The sequence below is a fragment of the Ischnura elegans genome, chromosome 3 (genome assembly GCF_921293095.1).
Source record: "Ischnura elegans chromosome 3, ioIscEleg1.1, whole genome shotgun sequence".
NCBI lineage: Eukaryota > Metazoa > Arthropoda > Insecta > Odonata > Coenagrionidae > Ischnura > Ischnura elegans.
The window spans coordinates 16,170,421-16,183,129 of NC_060248.1; positions in this window are offsets into that span (position 1 = coordinate 16,170,421).

Below are 12,709 nucleotides of genomic sequence, written 5' to 3' on the forward strand. Positions count from 1 at the left end.
CGCTGCTGTATGCATAGTTATAAAAAAGCCTTTGATACAATAAAAATGCAAGATGTTTTTGGATATACCACTTCTGGCAGAAATTCGTTGTATTTCTATAAACTCATTTCGAAAGTTTCCTGTATTCGCGGTTTAAGTTTTTAAGGTACTACAATAGCCATAGTAGTTCCGAAAATATCTGTTCTGGAGTGGCTCAAGGATCAGCGTTAGGTCCAATATGATTTTTATTATAAATCAATCATTTGTGTAATCTAAATTTTCAGTGGGATACTAACCGCCTTTGCGGATAACCTAGTCCTGTCTTACGGAAGTGTGAACTGGATTGATGTACAGCAATGCATAAAATATGATGTAAACGATATCACCCAATGTTTTGCATCGAACAATATTAAATTAATTAAGCTTAAGCGAGAAAACACTAATTATTTTTAATTTATACAACAGCTTCCCCGTTGACTAATGTTGTGTACCGTTCTTTCAAGCGAACTAAAATGACATGCTCAAAGTTTCACACTGCTTCGAATTGAGGAATACAAATACCATGGTTTAGCAATTGATGAGCATCTAAAATGGAAGCATTATACAAATAATATTGAAAATAGTTTGAAACATTATAGAATGAAACACTACTTGATTCGTAATAGGTGTTCTTTAACTGCAATTTCCAATATTTATTATGCTTTCGTATATTCTAGGGTAAATTATGGTATATTGAGCTGGGCTAGTGCATTTAAAAATTTGCTCAAACGTACACATACAGCTCTAAGAGCAATCACACTTGCTCCCGAAGCCGGAGAACCTTTCACTCTCTTTTCCTATAATTGTTAAACTGCAGGTACCTACTACCCCTGAGACACTGATAAATCTATTATGTGCTAAGGTTTTCTACCTTCGTGGTGGTGGAGGTAGTCGAAAAGTCTTGGATAAGCCCCAAAAATACTATCTACGAACAAATACATGTGTATTGCCCAAACCAAATGTAATTTTTTTTAAGGTAGCTTTCTTTTCTTGGGACCAAAAATTTACACTATTTTCCGAAAAACAATCAAAGAGAGTAATAACATGTATACGACTACGAGAGTAACAACATGTATACCATCCTTCAGCATGTGAACCTGGCTGTACCTAAAGCCTATACCTGTGCCTGGCTGTAAAAGACCCCGAAGCACTATTAAATACAAGTTGAAGATAGCATTTTCAAATTCCCCAAGCCACCCTAAAGTTTTTTCGCTGGAAGGAGAATTAGCTTTTACTTGTCATATCGACAAAATTGCTATTATGATTTCCAGCTTGATTTGAGATTGGCCGTTAATATTGTACCTCACCTGGCAAGAAAAGACTGTGCAATGTTTTTATAACACTGTTCCGTGCTGTGACTTGGTAAAGTCATTCTTAAAGAGGCACCCTCAGTTGACAGCAAAGTTATCGTCAAATTTTAAAATAAATCGTGCTAAGAATAATGAAAAATTAATCACAGACTACATCGACAATCTTAGAGAGACAGTCAAATATGTATCGCCTGACTAACTTTAAAATTCAGCGAACTTGCATGTCGGATGATCCTGGAAGGAAAAAAAACTAATTTGTTGGTGAGGGTGCCAGTACCCTGAATATATCATGATTTCAACAAAATCTGACTCAGTGCCATGTTCTATAGGAATGCCAATGTAAACTCGCTGCCTCCTTACGATATATGTATGAAGGAGTGCATTTATGGACCACATGGACTGAAAATGGCTCTAAAGGGACGCGATACTGTTGGACGAAGCTGGGGTGGATTGATTGCGCAACGGTTGAAAAGCAAGAACAAGCTTCCCCACTGAAAATACTGAAGATGCAACAGATGGCATGGAGGAATTGAACAAATCTGTAGAAAAGGGTGAATATGTTAGTGTTCATTGGAACGGACTCCGACATCCAGGTTTGGTGCTCTCTGGGACAGAGGAGAGAGCAGTGATGGATTTCATGTCGCCGACCAAAAATTTTCGGAAGTGAGCGAAAGATATGGACTTGCTATTTCATAAGAGGAATGAAATTGTCAAAGCTATTCAGCCTCAAATCTTGAAAAAAGAGGGATTTTTAAGGTTCATTCATTTTAAGGGTCATTCATAATAAATAATTCTTGAAAGAACTTGAAGATATTCTAAACAATTTTTTACCTAATGTTTATATGTTTAACTTAACCAAAAATATAATATTTTCATTCAATAGCATGTGTTTTTAAATATCCAAGTACTTCATTGCCCCAAGTACTTCTTTTAACATGTCTTTTTTAGAGAAAAAATATATCTTGGGCCAAAGTCAGCACATCCAGAGTGTAACATTGGCACAATATTGAAAACTACGAAAAGTTTTAAGAAACAGAATGGAGCCAAAATGTAGCCGCCAGCTAAAGTGCATGATGTTATCGAAATTTCAAAATGTTGCCATAGCTTTAATTCAGTAAAAACTATTTTCTTATAGAGAAACTTGTTTGAAATTGATGGCATGTGGCCCACAGTAGCCCACGTGTACGGTACCAGTACAAACACATGGCATGAACAAGGGAATACAAAGGCACTGTGGCATTGTAGAATGGGATAACTCTACAGGCAAGATATAACTAAATGAAAGACGTTGGCTTACGGTGTCAATTTTACATGCGCTATCGAGATAAGCTGCACTACCTGCAATGATGGAATGATGAGGAGAGCTCCATTTGAAGACATTTTATCGAGGACCAAGAATAAATTGGAAATTGTTCACGCTTAAAATGGAAGAATAGTCATTCTGAGGACCATCGTACCATTGCGACGAAGAATAACTATTCCAGAAAGGTATTTGAATATTTCCTTAAGAGTAAACAAGATGCATTGGATTCTTTCAAAGAAGGCGTATAATTTTTTTGAATCTAGTAGGTGAAACTGCAAAATTTCTCTTCGAGTTTTAATCCGTAGTAAGTACATATTTTTTCTTGAAAAAAGAGACATTTTTAACATCTACAAGTGGATACAGTTAACTCAAGAAAAAGTCATTACAGAATTTTCTCCTGGCTTCATAAAAAATAATGAAACTACGTACTTAAACACATGCACTTCTTTCTAAGCAGATCAATTTAGTGAGACGAAATCAACAGGGGAAGTGGTAATGGTTGTATTATCGTGTCTTTGCGGATAATTACTGTGAAAATCTCTGTTGATTAAAATTCCTATTCTTATTTTCGATAATACCCAAAAAATAACCGCACACATTCTTAGTCTTCAACACCTTTCAAACGAAACTTAATAGACAACTTATCGGGAATTATGATAAAGGCATGACTACCAATGGACCCCAAATCAGTACACGTGCTAGATGAGCATGTCCAGAACTTATGGAAAGCATTTCGGCCTTACAATTGTGAGCAGTAATTGCATCAATGCCAAAACGTCTGCAAAAAGTAGCTGAGACTGCGAGTGATGAGACACAATATTAATTAACCTCTTCCCTACGCAGGGCGTGATTTCACGGCCTGAATTTTCTGATGCTAAAGAAGGAAGGCCGGATTATCACGGCTTGACGTTTTCGAAGCAAAAGGCCAAAGGCCGTGTTTTCACGATTTCGCGGTCAAGCATGCCAAGTGGGTCCCAACCGCCATTAGGGTCTCTCGGCGTGAGAGGTCCGACCCTTTCATATTGTCCGCGTGGGGATTATCTCGGCCCATCCCGGCACTTAGTGACCCACTCAAGGAAGGTGCTCATGGTCACTTATTTGTTTATAAGTTAAAATAACTAAAAACGTTTATGTTGCATTTATTGAAAATCAATGCGAGGAATTACATTCTGTATGTTCTGCTGATTGGTTCCAAATTTTAAACGGAATTCTAGCGTTCATATTAACGGAGTTGATCATCACCTAGAACAATTTTTGGAGACGCTAAGGTTAGATGTTTAATTGTTATTTTTACAACTCACTAGCAAGTTTGTAGGAGCGATATTGTAATGATTTACATCTAAAAATATAAGTTATTTTGTTAGCTACATTCTAGATGTACATTTGCGGTGAAATTCGATAGAATATTCGATTTAACTTCTATGAATAAAGCCCTCGTAATGTAATAAAATATGATTCTCTCACTTCTTTGTCGTGAGCCAAAATTACAGCGACTATTTTTAATAACCTCTTACCAACCTTTGAATACAAAGGTATTATAAACGAATTTCGCTATAAATACTGATTAATGCATATCCTAAAAATTCGTTAATTTAATGTACGATAAATGTATGATAAGGAATGTTTTACGTAGACACATGTTGTGAGAAGCATTCCATACCATTGCAGGAAAGACAACTGCTCTACCCAGGTAGTTACTCTCATATCTTGGATCTCTGGTCAGGTTGCACCTCACAGAGTTAGTTCGGGACACATTAGCGCATTAATGTTTTCTTAGAAAAACTTATTATCCTCCAACTGGAAGACCCAAGAGTATATTGGTGTAAGTATTCTCCTACGGAAATATGTACGTGGAAGATGATAACCTCACTCTTCTCGGAAAAGCTCATTTTCTTTTCAAAATTTTCTTGGCGTGTATTCAAATTTAGCCGTTAACTATCTGTACGCATTCCGCTACCTATACCAGGGATGGTTTCTGTGGAACCCTGCTGTGCGATGCAGCCCATACCATGAATGAAAGAGAACTGCACCACCCAGGTAATTACTCTCATATCTAGCTTCTCTGGTCAGGATCCAGGTGGTCTGCTTTGTGCCCCTCACGGGCTTATTTCGGGACACATAGCGCATTAATGTTTTCTAGGAAAAACTTATCATCCTCCAACTGGAAGACCCAAGAGTATATTGGTGTAAGTATTCTCCTACGGAAATATGTACGTGGAAGATGATAACCTCACTCTTCTCGGAAAAGCTCATTTTCTTTTCAAAATTTTCTTGGCGTGTATTAAAATTTAACCGTAAATGTTCTGTATGCATTCCCCTTCCTCCTCCTGCAAGGATTTTTTTCAAATGATATTTCGGTGGAATTACATTTTTTCTTGGAATTATACATCCAGGATTTTTTTCTTGAAGTGCCTTTCGTTTCGCTTTCGTTAGTTTTGCTTACGTTCTCGACCTTTCGGAGTTGCTTGGCCGAGAGGAGCGTTAGGCACATTTCCTGGACTTAAAGTATTTGTTGGTCTATGACATAATGCCGTTTTGCTGAAAACCCTAAAAATAACCGTAGAACTTCGTTTAAAAGTTCTTCAGGCATTGCAAAATGAAAGGAATACATTGACGAACTGACATTTAATGCAACAGTAACAATTAAAAAAAATTAAAATTGCACTGGTAACAATTAACTGACCGCAAAAGTACGCCGGGATGGGCTGCTCTCGGGGAAAAGGGTCGAGGATTATCCCCACTAGGAAAGGTCATTACGGGGAGGAGCGACTACCTGGTCAGTCCCGAGCCGAAAAAAAACTCCGTACGGGGTGAAAAAGAAAATCTCAAACCCTTCGTAGAGCCAAAAGCAACTTCCCGCGAAGGAGCTCGGCTCGAAAAGGTTAACCGAAAAATACATAGTTGTACTCAATAAGCACTTTTTCAACCAAAAAAATAATAAGAGAAAGATCACATGTGAGCATGATTAAAAGTTGGAAGACAATTGGAAAATGCATTTTGGTCACTTCGATTATAAAACATTGTGTTAACTTTGATGGAGTCAATATTTTACTAAACTTAGTCTTTTATAATTCAGCATTTACTTTTCTTTGAGCCCACTGTATCTATTATATTGATGCTAAACAACCCTCTAAAAAAAATAAATGTATGATTATTTCGAACTCAAACCTTCCCAGAAATTCTCCACTACTATCGCGCAGAATAAGATACCTACTCTGCTACAGGGCCACCTATTGGTAATACACAAACGTTGAGTCCGAATATGAAAATAAAGAGATAAAAAAGTTCGCCATTGAGCACGATAGAAAACGCTCCGAAGGCCCAGCGTCTACGGGGACGTGAGTTTCCTCAGTGCATTCCATTCGCTAATATTAATTACGATAAGGCCTTTGGTCGTGGAGTTTGAATTCAGCTTTGGAAAATCTGTCCCGTCCGCGTTCGTCCCCGACGGCTCTAGGTGTAGTGACGGCAAAGGATGCAGGTTGATTCATGTGCCAACCTTCCGAGTTTTCACCGACGATCAGTTAAATAGGGCTCTTGGGTATATACACATAATTGAAAACAATAGTGCAAGCGTGGATCCTGAGTCGTTGTCTAAAGCTTTGTCTTCTAAGGTTAAGGTAATTGGGTGCAAAAGAGGCATGAAGAGTGATTTCCTGAAGGCAAATGATACTTAGGTTCTCGTAGTAGTAATGATACATTTAAAATATTAGGAATAATATATGCTAAAATTTCATTTGGAATCCTCGGCATTGCAATATAAGTCCATCATATATTTATAGTAAGAATAGATGTAGATACAGGAGTGTACTTTACTTAAGGAATAATAGTAATTGCTGTACCTACAGGAATTAAATTATTATTTATTATATACCCCTACGTTAGAAGGCAGTGCAAAATAAATGGGTACTTAGGATAAGGTGAAGTGATAGTGATGAAATGCGATTTGGAAAAAGGTTAGATAAGGGGCCAAAGGATTTACTTAAAAGCTACTAAACGTCCAGGGTTCCCATTGCTCTAATAGCCCAATGTGGATAGGATATATAGCATTGGGACATGAAGACGGTATTCCTAGGTGGAGTACTAGGTGGAGGAAAACTTAGTCACGAAAAAATCTGGGAAGTTACGCGATTAAAAATACCAACGCTTTCCTTCCAGTGGGTGTTCGAACATTAAACACCGCTAAAGATTAGGTGGAGATAAATTAGAGTAGAAATTATTTCACCTTAAATAATACGACGACTATCGATACATATAAATTTATGACTTCAACATTTCACCAACTATTGAGTTATCATAGCGAAATATTTCTATGTGGAAATATCATGGTATCTTGTCACCTTCTGATATCGTAACTAGAAACGTAAGATGAACATAATGCTGGCTCATTCACCAGACCTAAACCCCATGCAAAAAAATTATTGGGAATTATGACAAATGGCAACCGGGGATGTCTACGACTTGTATAATACATGTCGGCCTCATGCACAAGAGAAATTAGTCGGAACAATGGCTAAACGTCAACATAAAGTTGTAGAGACATGGAATGACTCTACTCAATATTATGTAATAGAATAAATTTAATGGCTTAACTAATTAAGCACCTATTCTACAGCAGAAAAATCCTCATAGAAAAATAACTTGTGATTCTAATGAAAAGTATGAAGACAAGGGGTCATCCATTTTGGTTAACTCAGTTTACAATTTTGTGAAAACGTTTCAAACCGATATTATAGCAAATTTAACCTTAAAAAATCAGTATTAACCTTTTCTTGAGCCAACTGTATGTACTCATTGATGTTATGATTTCTTTTAAAAAATGAATAACGGATGATTGCTTCGATTATAAACTCGAACGCTCTCAGAACTCCATCGCCACTATCAGTATAGAACCACGTATAAGCTATACACAATCGGTGAGTCTAAAAACGAACTTCAAGAGACGAAAAACTTCGACACGTAGCCCGAAAGAAAACACTCCCAAGGCTATTTCTCAGTGCATTCTATCTGCTGGTATTAATTCCGATTTCTCAGCGAACCGGCTCCATCAGTTAAATGAGGCTCGTGGGTGTCTACATTCAATTTAAAACTCAATAGTACAAGTGTGGAGCCAGTTCTTGTCTCAGGCTTTGCCTTCGAAGGGAAGAGGAAGGTGGGTGCAAGATAGGCATGACTAGTAAAATTCCCTGAAGGCAAATTGTACTTGGGTACTCGCAGGTAAGAAACTAGTGCAACATTAATTGTTACTTCAGATAAAAGTGATAATGAGGGTAATGCGATTACGTAAAAGGCAAGATTAGTGGCCAAAGATTTTACTAAAAAATATGGTGTTGATATATTGTTTTTGCGACTTTTATGCAAAGGTAAAGTACTCTGCGTTGATGGAAGTAATTGATCTATCAGCCAAATTTGTCTGGTATATGGGCCACTGGGACATTAAGACGGCATTCTTTAATGGAGCACTAAAATAAGACATTTATATGATGCAACTAGAGGATACGAAAATAACAGGAAAAGAGAAATTATGCAAGCTAAAAAAAGGCTTCGTTTGGTCGAAAAAATCGCCTGAGGAATGGAATGATGAGGTGTATTCTGTCTACGTCAATGAAATTGAAATCAGTGTGACTCCGAACCTTGTGTTTAAAAAAGGGTGAGAGGGTTGCATTCTTGTTGTGCGATATTTGTATTTTTGTTTTTTGCAATGACTGTGTTGAAAAGGCTTGTTGTGCACAAAAGTAAATCTCTGATTATGTTTGAATTGAAAGAGCTCGATGCAGTGATAACTGTTTTTGATATGAGTGTAACGAATAGAAGTGATGGAATATTGGCAGATGAAAGCAAATGATTTAATGAAGTGTTGACCGAATTCCAAACGGGCAAATAGAGTGTTGCGCTTTTTAAAGGGGATTTATGATTACGAATTATTTTTAAAATAGGTAACTAATCCCTGCGTCATGTAGACGCATCTCATGCTAATGAACTGTTAGATTGAAAATAATATACAAGGCTTGATTATGTCATATTAAAGTGTTTAATACATGAAACAGTAGAAAGAAATAGAATGCAGCGACTTACAGCACAGAAGCAAAACATTTGGCCCTCACTGAAGGTAATAAAGGTATATTTTCTTTATTATAGAATCTTAATGTATATAGAATATTCTCCATGAATTAACTGGAAAGATGAATTGTATACTCAATATCTTCAATGGTAACCAGCCTGCTCATAACTTGCGATGAATAAAACTAGAAGTAATCACACTGATGTAATTCTTCGTTAAAATTATTTTCACGGGATCAACGACCATATGAATCCCACAATGGAGGAAGACGGAGAACTTCTATTATTGGAATTTCTCGTGGAAAAAGAGGGGATTGGAACATGGGGATATACTCATTACTCAGCACAAATACATGTAGTAGTGAACGCCTTGAGACACCGCCACAACACAATAATCGACCGAAACTACTCAGCCGAAGAAAGGCGGAAACTAGAGGCCTTCCTGCGGCGAAATGAATGCTACGACAGAATTATCTCACCAGCATTTAATTAAGTCATGAAAAAGAATTATGAGGACTAAGAAAACACCGCTGAAGCAGCGAACTCCTCAACAAATAACCTCAGCGACCGAAAGACAGCCTACTGCATATAAAGGGGACGACGGAAAAATTTGGAAATATCCTAACTACAACTACAACTAAAGAAATGGCAGCCAGCATTTCAAGGAAACATTTTAAAGCATTTACAGTTGCAAAATTTAGATAAAGGTTGAGCTTAGCACAAAATGTTCACACATGAATATTGTTTCTTTTTGGGTGAAAAGCGTGTTATAGTTAGAGGAGATGCTGTGTTGTAAATATGTTGCGTGTAACTAAAAACCCACTGCAATATATAGGCAGCACTGTTATGATGTTGTTGGGTGTGTCCTATTACGAGCCACGTCACCGAGTCTGTTCCCTGACACACGACACACAATTGTATCCATTGAATTTTTTCGAGGCAATGAAGGTCTTAAGTACAGTCACTTTCAAAAGTCGGTCCCCACGGCCAGCACGAGGAACTACGTTTTCTGCTAGCCTCGAACTTGGGGCATTGCCTATTCGCTCCATGACTTGAAGCGGCCCGTTAGACGTACTCGCGAACAAGGTATTTCCATTGCATTCTTCCTTTATCTCTAAATCCCCTGATACCTTCCACGCGCTTTCACCGAGGAGAGGGCACAAGGTAAATAAGGTTCTCAATAAGGTGATTTCCACTCTGGGAAGTAGTGTGGCGAGTCCTCGAAAATACAGAGGCAATTGATCGTCGGGTCAACGCACATTTAAGCGCAGCTCAAAGGGGACAAATAGTCTCATTATATTATGACAGCGGGAAAACTGTGTTGCTAATAGCTGCGGAATTAGGAGTTGATAGAAAAACTGCGTACAAGTGGCTTAAAAGAAAAGCTGATGGTGACGAGACATTAAAGACTAAAGCAAAAAGCGAACGTTCAAGATAAACTACCAGGCAGCAAGACGAAGACATGAGGGAGATGATTCGTCAAAATCCCTTATCTACTGGCGGTCTAGCGGGGTTGAACATTCACGGTAATTTAGGTTGTAGCTATGCGACGGTAAGACGTCGAATCATCGAGGGCGGGATTAAGCATTACAGGGCTGCCAAGAAACCCTCTACCAGCGAAATACAACGTGAAGCCCGTTTACAATTTGCTAACTATTACGTTGGTATGCCCCAAACGAACTGGAACCTCGTGATATTCTCAGACAAGAAAACTTTCAGAAGCAACCAACTAGGGAAGGTGGAGCGTTGGAGACCGAGAAATACAAGGTAATGATTCTTTTAGCTTGAGATAGCATGTTAACTTTATTGGAATTGCGTAGTATTAAGATGAAATAATAAGATTAAGATGAAAGGGCGGCGACACCAAAAAAAATAAACAATCTGTTTACAATTGACAGCTGTTACTTATACTTCCAACATAATTTGCTACACCGAAGTTCATGAAGAGAATCATTTTTTTAATATTGGCCTTTTTTACAGGTATAATGAAGAGAATTTAATATGAACAAAAAATCCTGGTCACATCAGTCTAAGTTTCTGGGGTGCAATATCTGCGGCTGAACCAGGACCGCTAGTTAAAACCCCAGCCGGCATGAACGCCCGGGATTATGTCGAGATATTAAGAACTTACTTATTGCCCTACATAGAAGAAGTCGTTCCTGAGTATGAGAAGGTGGTTTTTGTGCAGGACAATTGTCCAATTCATAAAGCGAATTTAAGCAAGCATTTTTTTGAAGAAAATCCACGCCTCAATGTCTTACCTTGGCCTTCTAACTCACCGGATCTTAACCCCATCGAAAACGGGAATAATTACGAAGGAATGGGATTACCACGGACAGAAGAGCTCAGAGGCGTTAGAGGCCCATGATACATGATACGTTGAATTCTATAGGCAGACGTCCCAGATTATTAGGAAATATAATTGATTCCATGCAATCACGGTTACGAATTGTAATTGAAAAAATGGTGATATTGCTAAATATTAAAGATGATTCTTGAATTATGCGCATTTCATTTCTAATACATCAACGCAAAACGAAATGTTTTGTTCATTCCTCACATCATGAAATCTTGATTACTTTTCAGCAATTTTCGTGGCAAAATGAACGTGCGCTGAAAATCGAAATATATCATCATACGCCCCAAAGGCGTTATTCCGTCTTAAGTGTCTGCTTCCACTGGTGAATTTTCATTTTCCTAATAGCAGATTTAGCCAACAAATGAGATTTTTCTGACAGCCTTCATCGACATGACTATGATGCTTGTGATTCTTCCAGAGGCGTTACATATGGAAGAATTTAGAATAAAGTATATCATCCACTTTTACTTATCCTTAAGCTATTAGTAAAACACCCTCTTGATCTCATCTTAATATTTACTCGTAGATATTTAGGATCGATATGGCAAAAAAATTTGCAGCTAGAAAAAATCATATTACGTGATAAATAAATGAAGTGGCAATTTTGCACTTTAATAGTAATGAATTCTAAATCTATTTTCCACAGTCATGTAATTTTGAATACCAAGACTTGAGGACAAGAGGACATGTGTTATCCACTGTTATTATTCTTATAGTATTCTACCGATTGAGGTAGGTTTCCATGGAATATTCAAGAAGTGATCTGAGAGCCTACCTTTCCTTCCAGCACTGCCTTCTTTAAGTTATTCACTATATTATTCAAATAATAACACAAAGCTAAGAAATATTTGTGGAATATTGATATCCAAGTTAAAAAACGACACTTCATCATCATCACACATGATAATGGCGAAGTTTCACCGCATCAAAGAGCGAGATATATTTTTTACAGTGAAGTTCGATCTTTTGAATATCGGTAATTATAAATTTGCTTAACCTGCAAATTTTCACATGTTACACATATAAACCATATTTTTGAAAAAAATCAGCTTATTCTACTTTCAATCAGTTGACAAATTTAGTGTAAAGTGTTCAGATTTTATAAAAATTTCGAAAAATATGTTGATTTACCATTCGCGATTTGCAGGGGGAAATTTTTACTGTCTGAAAATATTTTCATTGCATTAGGTGCTATTTAAACATTGTAAGGGTATAATTTTGTGTGATTCATCAGTAGAATTAAACGGGGAAATTTTTCATTTGTTCACATAATTACAAATTTTAAAACTGAACAAAGTCCTGGGAGAGGCCTTTGGACACCCCTAAAAAAATCCTCGGAGGGCGAGGTGGCCTAGGGAAAGGAACTGTCCCACTACCCTGAACATGTGAATTTTGTACGCATGTGGCTTTCTCTAGGGTGAGATTTAACCTTACCAAGCCAAACTAACCTCTGGGTTGAAGCACTGAGTCAATGACCGAGTGTCCACATTTTCATTCAACTTTATATTGCCAAAAATTTATGCATGATCCAAACTGAATTTTGATGAATCTGTGAAAATGATTTTACTAAATCACATAGTTGGAGAACAAACGTCACCGGCATAACATCATTATATTTCATTCAAACTAAACAACCCCTAATCATATTCTCAACCTTTC